General features: G+C 41.4%; 1 long non-coding RNA gene across 1 annotated transcript in view; it reads right to left on the bottom strand.

Moving 5' to 3' along the window:
* The window catches only part of LOC147305287 (uncharacterized), a 35,125-nt gene continuing 24,025 nt past the window's right edge, over positions 1-11,100 (bottom strand). The window contains exon 3 of the long non-coding RNA XR_015126538.1: positions 1-241. This is a non-coding gene — a long non-coding RNA (uncharacterized LOC147305287). The remainder of the gene's footprint in view (positions 242-11,100) is intronic.

The raw sequence follows: 11,100 nt of genomic DNA, 5'->3' as shown, positions 1-11,100 counted from the left end.
ATTCTGCGGGAAGCAAGGCGGCCCCGCTTTCAGCGTGGGGTCCCGGCTCGCGTGGCTTGTCAGCAAGTAGCTGAGGATGGCGTGTTTTTGACCAGCTCCGGAATCTCTCTCCTTCCCTCGTTTGCTCGAATCTCCCTCCATCTCTACCTCCTTCCAACAGAGCCTTGATCAACAACGTCCATTTTATCCCATAAACGCAGACTGATGCCAAATCATAATTAAAATCTCCTCTGAGAGCTGCCTGAAAAAAAAAGAGAAGAAGAAGCTAATTAGGCGTTAAAATAAAAACTTTTCTCCATTTATTATTTTTTTCTTGCTTTCAGACACAAATCAAATCAGCTATCTTAACTTTTGTGCTTAAGTCAAGGTCGCTGCACATTTGAAATGAGGCAAATTATCCTTTTTTTTCTCCTTTCATTTTTTTGTCAGTTTGTTTTGTTTCACTTACCAAGTTCTTCCTATGTTTTTTTTTTCATTTCTTTTTTTTTTGCTTTTGATCTGTGACAAAATCAGATTCCTGCGATGTTAGACACGACTGCGAAGCAAAATGCAGCAGCAATTACGCAGAGAAAGAGGAGCGGAAAAAAGAGACGAGGACGGGGGGGCGGGGATGAAGGGAGAGAGATGGGGAGTAAGTAAGGAAAAAAAAGGATGATGGCAATCAGAGAGAGAGAGAGGAAAAGAGAAAATGAGAGAGAGAGAGTGGGTGGCGGGTGACTTTTAAACGCAGCAGCCGCTCAAAGCATGACCGGGCTTCTTTGCTCTCCGTTTAATCCTCGCTTGATCTATATCACTCACACGCCACGCACACCCACACTCACAACACAGGTGTAACAGCACACTGGGCTAAAAGGCCGCGCTTCTTTCGAGCTTCCTCCTTTTTTTGTCTGTTTCTGGAAGCATCTGTAATTACAGCCAGGGGAGCCAGCTAATGCTACGGCTAACTAGGAACTTTAGACCTTTGAAAGTTTCAGCATGCGTGCGTGTGTGTGTGTGTGTGTGTGTGTGTGTGTGTGTGTGTGTGTGTGTGTGTGTGTGTGTGTGCACAAGCCAGTAAATGGAAGCCAGAGAACGAGCAAGGTGAAAGTGTTTTCTTCTCGTTGTTTCAAATAATTGCAGAGAAACAGAGATGGGACTGTTGCTCCTGCTCATCTGCAGCGTTTCAGCTTCTCTTTCATCCCATCATTGGTTATTCTCCACACTACCCCCCACCCCAACCCCCTCTATGGCTCTTTTACCTCACATTCATTCATTTGCTGATGTTTTGTTGAATTCACCTAGGTGGAATATAATCACTCATTGCAGAGGAATTAGAGGCCAAAGTCACATTTTCTGAATAACACAGGATTAAATTATTCAGACTACATTGCTCGATAAAGGCTACACAATGTGGAACTGATTTTCTGTAAAGCTTTGATGAATTTTACAGTCTGCTTCTGCAAACCGTCTCACTTAACGTGACGTTCTCTAAATATTTCCGCTCATTGCCAAGTTTAGACCCGTTTTTGAGGTGCTCGAGCTCCCATAAATTTCAACATAGCACCCCTAAAAATGACCGTAACAGTCGCAGGAGTAATGCATTTTAATATTATTTTCTGACATCGTCTTCTAATATTCTATGTTTTGCCAACCTTTCCACTGAAGACAGAACAGGTTTTAATGTCTTGATGTCATGATGTTGCAGTGCACTCACACAGAGGCATCGTGTGCTTCCGCAGCGATGAATAAAACTTGCATTGCATAAACGATGAAGAGGTCGTTTCAGTACAGATTTACAGAACTTAAAAAGTGTTTGTTTATGTACTGGAGTATATTTGCTCTCTGAGTCAAAGACATTAGCTACATCAGTTAGATCAGCGATGTCCAGCTTGTTTACATCATGGGCCACATAACAAATGACACTCCCCTTTCTGTTAGCATAAAAATGTTTAGCTACACATTTAATCCCATTTAATATGAAAATAAGTGCAGTTTCAACAGTATTGTCTCTGTTTTTTTTACATGAGAGAAATGCTGCTATAGTAAATTAAAGAAAGCTGTCCATTATAAATAAATAGATAGAACTGTAATACTGTAACCTGATAGTAATAAATAGTACCTGTTATTGTTTATTGATTACTTGACTACTTTGGTGTAGCATGAATGGCAGTGGGTTTAAATATGTTGAGTAAAAGGATTATCATTTGGTTGCCTTAAATTTAGTCTAGTTGTGCTTTACTTAGGTCCTCTGTGTTAGTCTCTCATGTTTTTGTCTTCTTGTTCATGTTGTCAAGTTCGTGTTGTCATGTCTGCGTTCCATGCTGTTTTCTGTTTTATTGTGAAAGTCCCTGTCCTGTGTGCAGTGTATCTAGTTTTGCTTCCCCTTGTCTCGTTAGGTCTTATTTGTCCCAGGTGTGTTCCCACCTGTTCCCCATCCCCTTATTATCTCTCTAGGGCTGTATCCCAATTCAGGGTCTGCAGCCTTAAAGGCCGCATTTTAAGGCCGATTACGTCACAGCGACGCGACGAAGGCTGTCCCAATTCAAAGGCTGCTCGAAATGCAGCCCTCAAATCCGTCCTTCATTTCCCTGAATTTTAAGGACGTGGCGGTGTAGACTTCGTGGCCCAACATATCCCAGAATGCATAGCGCGGCGGTGGGTGTGGATAATTTTGCCGAAAAAAAACTGCGGATGAGGGGCGCCCAAAGAGTAACTTAGTAAATGGTAAATGGCCTGTATTTATATAGCGCCTTTCTAGTCCCTAAGGACCCCAAAGCGCTTTACATATCCAGTCATCCACCCATTCACACACTGGTAATGGTAAGCTACATTGTAGCCACAGCCACCCTGAGGCGCACTGACAGAGGCGAGGCTGCCGGACACTGGCGCCACCAGGCCCTCTGACCACCATCAGTAGGCAAAGGGTGAAGTGTCTTGCCCAAGGACACAACGACCGAGACTGTCCAAGCTAGGGCTCGAACCGGCAACCTTCCGATTACAAGGCGAACTCCCAACTCTTGAGCCACGATCGCCTAAGTACTGAATATTATGTCACTTATTTATGTGCAAATGTTTAATAACGAAGAACATTAAAACATTACTGTTGGCCACATGTCGGCAAAGTTATGTGACATTAGTGACGTTTGTACTAACTTGGTTTTAAAGCCTTTACTTTAAAATATACGCCGTTCAATAGCTGAGCTTAATCTTACAGAGAATGATCAAAGCTCATGTAGAAACAAACAAACAAATGAACAAAAGATTTTCTCCTTCATTTCTGTCAAACAAAGCTGTATGAAACGTTTCCAGCTGTTAGTATCATGGTTGCTAGGCAACCTGGGCAGAGCAACGGAGGCTAGACCGTCCAATTTCACAAGCCTCGCACTTCCGGCCTTAGCGGTCTTTGAGTACGCGGCCCTTGAGGATCGTTGAGGCTGCGTACTTTAAGGCTGCAGACCCTGAATTGGGATACGACCTAGCTGTGTCCCAAAACGTAGGCTGCATCCTCCGCAGTCACAGCCAGGCGACGAAGGCTGTCCCAATTTTTCGACTCCTTCAAATGCGTCCTTCATTTCCCCGAATTTGAAGGATGGGTCGGGTGTGTCCTCGTGGCCCACCATATCCCAGCCAATTCCAGTTTCCAACAATGGCGGCCGCTACTAAGTTTTAATATTACTCTTATTAATCTTTCTGGGTCACAAAATAAACTTTTAACATATTTTCAGGTGAGAAAGTAGCTGTGTAAACTTCAAATATGTGCTTGGTTTATCAAGACATCGCATATTTGCAAAAGTGCACCGACGTTTTCGGAGACGCCTGTTACCCACCCGCTCGATAGCTAGCCGGGGGGTTCAATGGTCACTCGAGCCGGCGAGAGCAGCAGAATCCCGGCTTCATCGTTTTCAGATCCCCGCTGTCTTCGCTACTCAGGTTAAACATGATATATAAGTCACTTGGATAACTTAAAAATGTTATTGTTTGGCTTTTTTCTGTGTTTTATTTGTTCCAGAGTAAATTGGTTTGGCTGAGATCAAAGTTATTAGATTAAATAAAACTTTATTAATCCACCGGGTGGGTTCCTCCAGGATTTTCACACAGCTGAATAAACGTCAAACAGCACTTCCGGCCTTCTCGGTCTTCGAAGGACCCAGCCCACGTAGACCGCAAAGGCTGGGTCCTCCGAAGGATGCGGCCTAGGTTTTGGGACACAGCTTCTGTATACTTCTGTGAACACCTCTGAGCGAGATAACTTAAGATTTTTTAGCAAATTTTAACCTTCTGAGCCTCTAGGCTGCTGATGTATAAGTAGTTGATAGCCAAGGACTGATGTACTCTGTCTTAGTTTGTTAAAGTTTTCCTGTTGTGGTCTAATTGTCCTTCAGTGGTCGTTTACAGCTCCCAATCCAGGTAAGAGTGAGCTAAATCGACTTTACCTGTAAACTACAGCCTGTAGTATATCTTCATTTACAATATTGTTAGAAACTTTACTGGGTTGTAAAGTCTGTCCCACTGTTACTTTTACATTTGACAGTATAAAGACTCGGAGAGGAGGACGGACAGCAAAAAGAAGCAGGCAGCGATGGACATGTGGTCAATGTAAGCACCACAGTGTAAAGCCAAGGTAGCTTCTGTTTGATCACATTCACCGATAATGATTTCACATGACTGGGCAGTGTGTTATACTGTTATCAAACGTGTGGCCACAGCCTACTGTTGTAATAATAACTGAAATTACTGTTGTGCTATTTGAATACAATGTGTCTGTGTGTGAATGTCAGAACACAGAATTTTAACATGCATTTCTTACATGTTTTATGTAGCACGTTTAAAAATGTCAGTGGACACTCATTAGTGAGAATTTTAGCATTTAACAGGATTCATTGAACATGGCTTGAACATGATGGCTGGCACTACACGGACTGGTGTGCGCGAGGACGTGTGTTGAGGCTGCACTGTAATGGATATAATACATGAATTTGAAAGCCTTGTAAAAGCAGCTCTCTTACCAGTTTCTTCTAGTCCAGGTGTATGAGGTGGCAGTGTGATTGTTATGTCTGTACTGAATAATGCTACTCTAACTGGTTGATGATTCGGTGGATGAGGTTAGGAGACCAAAATAATCCTGTGCATATTTCTCCTCTTATCTGCAACAGATAGTTCTTCAGCTTACTTCTGAACAACCATCACGATTGATCCTTTGCCTCAGGTTTCATACCGAAAGCATCCACCGTAAAACTGCAGTATTATTTTAAAATCTGTGTTATTCTTCTGAATTATCCTACAATGGTTGTTCTTGAAAGCATCATTGTGACGTGTATGCAGTTGAATTGAGGTTTACAGTGGTGAAAAGGGGCTGGTAAAAGTTTGATCCTAGACTCAGAATCGCCCCTGTTTCTTTGTTCCGGATTATCATGTGTGGATTTCTTTTTTAACGTCTTCATAATGCTGGATTGATGCCGCCACTGTCATTTTTTCTTTCTAATCTTGTCCAGGCTATCCTGAGTCTGAGCGACTCAGCACCTTCACTGCAGACACATGTGTGTACTAATGTGTATAATGCTGTGGTAACTTATGAGCAGGATATTGCAAATCCCTGTAAAATCCAGTATAACAGAGACTCTAAATGGGATTCAAATCTGGGCTTTGACTAGACCCTTTCATAACCATTTCTTCTTTTTGAGCCATTCCTCGGTGGATTTGCTGTGCTTAGGACCATTATCCTATTAAAAAGGTCCACTTCCGGTCCCATACAAGCTTTTCTGTTGAAGAAATTGGTCATTATTTATGAATGAGCCTTTAACTGTCACACTTCAATTAAAATTTTACGGGTATGATGGTGTGATAAATGTAGAGCAATACTTACTTTTTCAATGTGACTTTGGTTTTTGTTTAAATTATGACAATGAAGATGACGTGTCATTATCTTTACTAAGAGCCATTTTCACCTAGGGTCACGTTTTTGCTTGTTCAGATACATAAAATCACAATAATTAGCACAAGCTTCATTCGAAAAAGTTTTCAGTATGAGCGACATACTGTAAAAATACTGGAAATAGATTTGCTCTCTTGTCCTTACCACAGAGAGTAGCTCCGCATGTTTGATTTGGCAGTTGGAGTTTTACACCGGATGCCCTTCCTGATGTAACCCCAAAGGGGATATTTGCCTCAGACCATAACTTTGAATAAAAATAGATGTTTATATACGGGCTCTGCTGTTGCATGTGGCTCGAAAAACTTTCTGAGGGACACCAGAAGAACATGCTCTCAGTATTTTTCCAAGTAAGTAACATCATAAGCTATCTTGTGAAGTCTCCAAGTGTCATGCTAACTTGTTCTGGAAGCTAATATTTTGAAACCCACAACACTGTGTGCCGTCTCTTAATTGCTCCCCGTGGTGAAGGAGAGACTGGGATATGGCTTGTCAGATTGTGTAGCCTTTTTTGGCAGTTGTGATGTGTCGTGTAACATTATCATCTGCTTTAGGTTTACAAACTTGTCCACACTTTGCTGGTAATGCACAACCCTGATTTTTTAGCCCTTCTTAAAAATATATATATTTTTAGCCCTCTGTATAAAACCCGGGCCTTTTCCAAACACTCATCTATTGTAAGCTGTTTTAATCATGGAGGTCAGCTCTGAATTTTTCTCAAAATTACTTGAAAAGCTACTGTCATGACTAAATTGGATCAAGAGAGTGTATATAAAAGATTCAGTTCATTTTTATTTATATAGCACTAAATCACAAAGACAGTCTCCTCAAGGTGCTTTATATTCTAAGGTAAAGACACTACAGTAATACAGAGAAAACCCTAGCAATCAAACAACCTGCTATGAGCAAGCACTTGGCAACAGTGGAAAGGAAAAACTCAGTTTTAACAGGAAGAAACTTGTGGAAGAAACAGGCTCTTGGAAGGGCGGTATTCTGCTGTGATGAAAAGGAAAACAAGGCGAAAAAACAAAACAGTGAGGAAGAGAGCCAGAGATTAATAATAAGAATTGATTAAATTCAGAGTGGTGTGTAAGCACAAAAGGTGAGTGAACAAGAAACATTCAGTGCATCATGTGAAGACCCCAGAAGCCTAGACCTATTGCAGCATAGTTAAGGGAGGATTCTGGGTCACCCGATCCAGCCCAAACTATGAGCATTGTCACTGTGATGTCCTCCACTGGTTTCCAAAGTCCCACTGTGAAACTACAAGGTGTTTCATTTGCTGTTGCTGTCATTTTGACCATTTTAGCATTTTGTAACCAGACATCATGAGTGTGAGCAGATCTGACTGAAACAAAGGGATATCGTACACTCACTAGCAAGCAACTTGTCAGTCGCATATGTTATGAGCCATTGAACACAACCTCCTTTCAGACTCTAATGCTGAAACCATACAAAATTAACTTCATGCTGTACTCAGACTTGAAACTACTATAAACTCCATAAACTCTGAAGACAGTGGTCACTGAGGTCAGAATAAGGAGGCTGAGAGCAATTTTCCCATAGATGTCTACACTACTTTGTGTGCTTTTGAAGCCACAGGAGTCGCTTCCTGCTAGTCACTAAGAAAAATACAGGTTAAAGACATTTCTGCACTGGCTTTACTTTTCACACCTGGAAGCTAAGACCATCTTTTATATAAAGTCTATGTCTGCATCCAACATTAAACCTTTGAGCTGTCAGTACTCTTAACCTTATGCTATCAGAATATGATATTTTTGGCTTTGAAAGTTGTTCTTTTTCTTTGCAGCATATATGTTGGCTTACTAGTAACATCTACACGCAGAGAAATGTGCACGCATGATGAGACGACGTGGAGCCCTTCAGCTGCTGCACGCGACGGTATCATCTCTTAGCCAGGCTTGATTCTTGCAGCTAAAGCAAATGGTATGCGTTTGTACTCCAGTCCCTCATTTGGGATTCAACAACAGAAGCAGATACGGACCATCGCACAGCCACTGGTGCTTACAGCTAGCGCGCACACGCTCTCACACATGCAGAAAACTTGTGTTCCACTGTATGCGGAGCTGAGTTATCAGACGCTTTGTGACTATGTCATCGCTGCCTTTAGACACATTTCAAAGCAGGCTTTAGCGTGCGTTATCAGACTAATCATACTGTCTCGCTAATGTGTTCCTTCTGCTTAAGCTCCCTTGTTCCTCTGGGCGGTATATATTTTACATTGATGAGAATTCTAGTTGTTGGGATTTTTTATACTGTCCATCACATACCTGAAAAAATCCATTAAAGCTATAACACGCTAATACATGTGGCAGGTTGTTGTTTTTTCTTGCTTTCAATAAGAGAGGGGAAAAAATTCAGTGCTGACTTATTGCTTTCAAATTACAAATATTATTATTTTTTGCTTCACTGGAGGCAAATAACACCAGAAAATATCCAAGATAATCTATGACTTTTTCCCCCCTTTGTCTAATTTTTATAATTGCATGCAGTGGTGCATGTAAACACGAACTTCATCAGATGGATTGATTTAGTGTTTGGATAAACAGCTCATTTGGGAAGTTCAACTGGAAAAATGATTCAGTAAAGTTACTGTAGCTGCATGTGCTGATAGATGTGGGTTGTCTTGTAAGTAAACACAGATAGAGCTGTGTTTTTCTTCTGTGCATCAGTAAAAAAAAAAAAGACACCTTTGAATGTTGGGGAGCTTCTTTTTTTTTTTTTTACAGCTCTGTGGCTTTTAAAAGTGGAACAGTTGCCATGATACAAATATTATAATAGAACTGTGCTGATAAGGATAGGAAGGATTCTGGAGCAAAATAAATGTGTGTAAAAGATGCAGCAGGGAAGCGGCACATGAAAGTGTGAAGCGGGGGGGACGCTGTTGATCATAATTGCTGGTGGTGAAATTGCTGGTCTGTATTTCCCCCTTAAATTTCCCCATGTGCCGCGGTCCGCAGGGGCTCCAACATGTGCAATTATTTCTACTGGAACGGTTCGGCTTGAACTTCAATATCACCTCCTCCGCCCCCCTGTCCTAACGTTCCTCTGCCGCCCCCTCCTTCTTCCTTCCCCATTCTGACCAATTTGGGGTGGCAAGGCGATGGTTATCTAAATGCAAAGCGATGCTGTAATAGCACTCACCGAGGAGGCATAAACGACCAGGGAGACCCGGAGATGGAGGGAAGGGAGGGCGCAAAGAGGGGGTATCAGCACGAGAAAGAGGAAGATGCCGATGTCGTGTGAAAAGCAGATTCTCAGAGAGGCAGAGGAAATCAAGTAAGAGAGGAAAACTAGCAAAGAGAATGAAAATAAAATATGAATGGGGGTGGGGGGAGGGGCAAAGAGGAGGCTTGTAAAAAGAGGGAAAAGACGTGTGAGAACACAGAAGAGATGGGGAAATGATGGAAAACAGATAGAAAAGAGGGATGAAGTGCAAAGAGGAAGGAGATGAGGAAAAATGATGCTGCTGAAGAAAATAAAGTGATTCTACTCAGCAGAAAAACAAAACAAAAAAACCCACTGCTTGTTCAAATGCCAAAAACAATTTGCATCTACCTTACAAGGACCTCTTTTGATGATATGAATAATTACTGCTGACTCTGACAAGCAAAGTGGTGTCGTTATAGGGCTGCAACAGCCCGGAGACAGTAGAATAGAAGAGATCCTTCTTTTCTTCCCAGCTTACAGCCAGCAGTCAGTATTATAAATTTAAAGCTGTCATAATCAATATTCATCACCCCATCAACAGATTAAATGACTGTGCATGTTAAGGAGTTTATTTTTAGTGATGATAACACAGTCAAAGGCAGTTTGGTGTCTGTTAGCTCATTGTTTTTGTTTCTATGCTCGACCTGCCCAGCAATGAGCAGCAAAAAGATAAGCAACTGGCAAATTATGAAAGATGAGCTGAAAGTAGAAGCGCCTGGTGTTTTTTTGTTCTAACCCTCTTGTTCAAATATGGTGAAAACAGCAGTCAAAACTTTAAGATTCAAAATCCAGAGTCCAGAACCATTAACCTCCTAAGACCCGAACTCTTCCACGGCATTTTTAATTTCTCTTTGATATTTGGGCTGATTGGGGCCCGATGAATGTAACAACAAAGAATTACCAATTTATTTTTTTTACCTTATTTTTGGTTTTAAGAAAAATAAGAGCCACATATCAGGATATTCGTTTAAAATTTTGATAGAACAGTAGCAGTATAATGTCCTCGTAAGTGGATATCAGGCCCTTGTAGAGCACCCAACACGTCCCTATATTATGAGATCGGAGAAATTAGGAAACATGAGAACCGTTTGGAATGAATCTACACATGTACGTTCCTTTTTACTTAAATTGCTTTGGAAAACACTATCTAACATCATTAAAGTGCCGGTTAAGGTTAGGAATAAGGTTAGGGTTAGGGCTGGAATACATGTATGGAACGTGTATTACAGCGGGAGTGTCATTCTACTGGATTTCATCCCAGGGTGTAGCATTAGAACGCAGAAGGTCACCTTTGCGTTCCTCAGGAACACCTCGGGACTTGACAAATCGTCAGTATATTACGCCTCGGGAGTGAAAACGTTGGGCTCCTATTGCTGTATCTGACAAACAATGGGGTTAATTTTACAAATGGCCCATCCAGAAAGCCTGCACTACAGTTTGAGTTTGTGAAATCTTAGTATTTTATCTGTTACCTAGCACTGATATGTGTGATCTGTGCAATATTTTGGTCTCAGTGGAATTACCATCCCCACCCTACATGACCATAGCCCCTCCACCCTTATTTATTTATTTATTATATTATATAACTGCCCTTGTATACAGCCCCACAATGTTTCTATTTCAATGTTTCTTACGCATACACCATGTATAAGAAACTGCACAATGACAATAAAAAGTCTCTGATGCACCCATATTAGCGTATTAGCATGACCTGATAAGTTAGGTAATGCTACATAACATTTGGAAAAAAACACAAGTTTCAAACCAGAGCAAAGTGTTTCGTGTACAGTTGCGATCACTCACTCCAGCTCTACTAGTCACAACCAAATAACTCTACATCTTTCGCATGTGTAACAGAGATAACAATAAAATATTGAAGTGCTTTGAATTAATGCCAGTGAAAGAGAATTTAACTGAAATGAGAGATCTGGAGAGGCAGAGGGTGGCATGACCAAAGGTGT

Source organism: Aulonocara sp. 'chitande type north' Nkhata Bay, linkage group LG20 (genome assembly GCF_057382095.1).
Source record: "Aulonocara sp. 'chitande type north' Nkhata Bay isolate Kocher_YH1m ecotype deep benthic linkage group LG20, A_spYH_male_GT1.1, whole genome shotgun sequence".
NCBI lineage: Eukaryota > Metazoa > Chordata > Actinopteri > Cichliformes > Cichlidae > Aulonocara > Aulonocara sp. 'chitande type north' Nkhata Bay.
Note: the sequence above shows the minus strand (reverse complement) of the source record. Positions and strands in the feature narration are given on the sequence as shown.